Genomic DNA, 3,978 nt, shown 5'->3' on the forward strand with positions numbered 1-3,978 from the left:
AGAGGAAGATCAAAGGGGACAGCAGGAGCATGTGAGATTCAACCATATATCACTGTGCCTAGTTTTTAAAAACCTAAGTTCTTGGGGATAAGACTCAGGTCTTCACGCCTGCGTGGCAAGTGCTCTACTGATTGAGCTATCTCTCTGTTGTGATTTTTCTCGAATATATTCTGAGACACAAATGCCTACATTTCTTTGTACTTCAGAAGTAGCATTTTTTTTTTGTCATAAGAAAAGCAAACACCAAGCCCAATGAAACCTACTATTTTATAAGCCTATTAAAATATAATGGGTAATTTTCAATAGAAAATTTCAATGGAGGTACCCTCCATGGACAGATAACACTCCTTATAGGAGCCATGGTTATTAAGGAAAAATGCCAATGCCAGGTATGGCTCCCTGCAAGTTTTTCAGCCAGGGAGGCCACAGAGTTTCCCCAAATAATACAGGCTATTGCCGTTATTCTCAGTTGCTCACTGGAACTTGATGGTAAGACTCTGTTGCTGAAGACATTGAACACTTTGGTCTCATGACACAGAGAAATCAAGCTGAGGCTTAGCTGGAAGCATCCTTTTTACTGGACGGCTTTCATAGTGCCTGAAGATGCTATGTAGGGTGTTGGGGGTGAAAAGTCAGTCTTACACAACTGTGAATTCTATGAGCTACAATAATAATCTACTAGGCAATATGTACCTTCTAGTGCGATAGTGCGATGACTACTATGGGAGTAACTAAATCACTTTCTGGTTGGATTTGAAGCAAGTTCCACAGGATGGAATCTGATTCTGTAAATTTGGCTAAGAGTTCATGGCTGGGGAATTCTCAGGCACGAGGGGGAACTTACTACTATTGTTTTGTTAAATGTCCATGCTGTCAAACTACCTTCTTAGCACTCTTGTTTATGCCCACAGATTAATATTTTGTCTAGCCTTCATCCAAGAATCTGCTAACTGTAGAGCAGTGGTTACTACAGAAACCCGTAAGTAGCCAATGTGCTGAGATTAGGTAGTGGTGGAGTGTGTTTGGCCTTAAATAGGAGAGCTGTATCGTCTCCTCCGAGGCTCAGGGAACATTACAGGGGAGAAGGTGAAAAGAATGTAAAAGCCAGAGAATGGGGAGATGTGCAGCAAATAGACGTCTTCTGGACATCACAGAACTGTTGCGTTCACAGACTCACTGCCTCTGTGGTTATCCATACAAGACCAGCACATGGTCGAGTCCTTCAACAAATCGTCACTGATAGAGGAGGGGTCCATGAGGAACTATTGGCAGTTACTGGTTGTTGCAGTAGAGGCTGTCATCTTCTTCAGTAGGATAGCCACAGATACACTAACCATGCTCCAATAAGTAGCTTTTGACCTACACTCTGACATGAAACTTTAAACCCAATGGGCTACACACAAGAAGACATGCTGGTAGGTAAGCAATCTACTGAGAGGAAGGGTTCTGGTGGGAGCGGGAGGAGGATGAGATGGGGATGTGGGAGCAAAAATGACTAAAATTCACTATATGAATGTATGAAATGAATAATGAAACATTTAAGAAGTGAAGCAGATGTTCAGTTTTATCAGATGAGGCCCAATAGTTTTTCAGAGTTGTTGTGCTAATTTCTTCTTCTGTAGGCACATGAGGATCCCTGTGACAGCAGAGTGCTTATGGAAATAGTATTGTCAGAATTTTCAAGTTTGCTGTGTGGTGAGCATGTGAAGGTATTCTATTAAGATTTTCGATTTGTGTTATTCTGTTTTAATAATGATGGATGCCTTATTATCTCAATAGCAACCATTAAAAGATATTAATAATAAGACTAATATGAAGCTGGTTCTAAGATTTCAAAGACTGATAAAAACCAGAAGAAAAAAGGAAAGTGGTATAGAGAGGAATAGAAATGAGCTGCCTTTTCATTTTACATTGGAAGAATAAATGGACACAGCATATAGCCTGGGTCTTGTATCACAGAAATGCAAGTAAAGTCAAAAGGTCCTTGAAGGAGCTATAGGGATCCATGGCTCATAGCTTTGGAGAAGATGGATATGGCTTTATAGCGTGTGTTGTATTGCAATTTCTTTAGTATGTGTTCTCATGTCCGCAGGTGAGTGCATGTTTCTTTGTGTCTGTGTCTCTCTGTGTTCTCATGCTTACATGTGGATATATTCGTGTGTGTGTGTGTGTGTGTGTGTGTGTGTGTGTGTGTGTGTGTGTGTGTATGTGTGTGTGTGTGTGTGTTGTGTGTGTGTGTGTGTGTGTGTAAAATGTGTTTGCATGTGTCTGAAGGCCAGAGGTCAATCTTGGGTGCTGTTCCTCAAGAATGATTTGTCTGCTTTTTGAGACAGCACCTCTCACTGGTCTAGAGTCTGTCTAGTAGACTAGGTTGGCTGGTCAGTGGGCCCCAGGGATCCACTTATCTCTACTTCTGTAGTTCTGGCATTACTGTGTACACCACCATGCTTAGCTTTTCCAAGTGGGTTCTGGCTATCAGACACAGGTCACCATGCTTGCATAGCAATCACTTTACCCACTCAGCCATCTCTTCAACCCTGGTACAGCTATTTTAATTCCTTAATCTTGGTATCATATTTATGTTCAATTTCCCTCATGGTTTGTGTGGATTGATTGTCCAAAGGAATGGAACCTGGAATCTCACCTAACTCCTGTCATTTCCCAGAGTTGGGGCACTGAGAAGTCTTGGATGTGAACAGTGGGTTGACAAGGAATAGGTCCATTCACAATAGGCACAAAGAGCTCCCTGTGATGACCCCTGAGGGCTCCTCCTTTCCTTAGTGAATGTTGCCAGTCCTATTTCTTTGCCCTAAAAACAGCATTCCAGGATAATAACAGGCTCTGGATTGACACCAACCCCTTCTACTGTATTTGTGAATGTAATACAATTTTTTAAAAAAATTAGGAAAGAGTGGAAAATGAGAACATATACCTCAGTATTATAGTTTGTATGTTAAATATCCCCAACAGACTAATGTATCTGAACACTTGGTCCCTAGCTGGTGGAGCTGTTTGGGGGAAGTTGGGCCTGACTGGCCATGATAGGCCACTAGGTTTGGACCTTTGAGAGTTATAGCCCCACCTTCTAGCTAATCCTGTCTGCTTTCTGATTGACATCATGTTAGAAGGATAAAACACTTTCCACCATGGACTAACCTGTTCCCATGACCATGATTTCCTCATCATGATGGACTGTGTCCTCTGAACTGTGAACCAAAATGAACTTAATTCCTTAAATTGCTTTTTTGGGGCATTTGATCCCAATGACATGAAGTAACCAATATACTGTCTAGGTGTTTGAGACGTCCATGAGGCTGTGGGAACTCCAGGCAATGGAGTTAGTAGGATGACCTCATAGCTTACAAGGCAAATGTTGTGCCCTTCAGGTTGAGAGCTATGCCTTTTCCAGTGCAGACAGGACATTTGCAAAAGCATCTCTCTCATTACACAACAAAGAAGAAAAAACTTATAGCAAATTCTTCCAAATGAAATTCCTCCAATTGTGCAGGTCATTGTTTTGACCCAGGGCAGTGAAAATGGAGGTTAGCAACAGAATAGGAGAAAACCTCCCTCCACATGAAAATTAACACAAAACATTCCAGCTATTTCATAAATGACTTTTGAGTCAAAGAGATAATTGGGAATACAATGGCTAAATAACCAAAGAAAAACAATGTGAAAACCTGTATGCCAAGACACAGGAGACATGTTAAAAATCACAGTGAAGCAAATTCATGCCCCTACGGGTTTTGCAATGTTTAGCAGACATAAATGGAAACAAACATTTTAATTCTGGGTAAAAATTAGAAGGATAGAGTAAAATTTTAGGAAAGCAGGACATATTGGTAAATTAAATTCCCCAGCAACAACAAAAAAATAAATATCAGAATGGGTCCTTTGGACAACTCCAACACATGAGATAAACTCTCAGCTAAGCTTACTGTCTCTGGGGTGTTCCTTTAGGTTACATATGATGGA

Source organism: Cricetulus griseus (assembly GCF_003668045.3).
Source record: "Cricetulus griseus strain 17A/GY chromosome 1 unlocalized genomic scaffold, alternate assembly CriGri-PICRH-1.0 chr1_1, whole genome shotgun sequence".
NCBI lineage: Eukaryota > Metazoa > Chordata > Mammalia > Rodentia > Cricetidae > Cricetulus > Cricetulus griseus.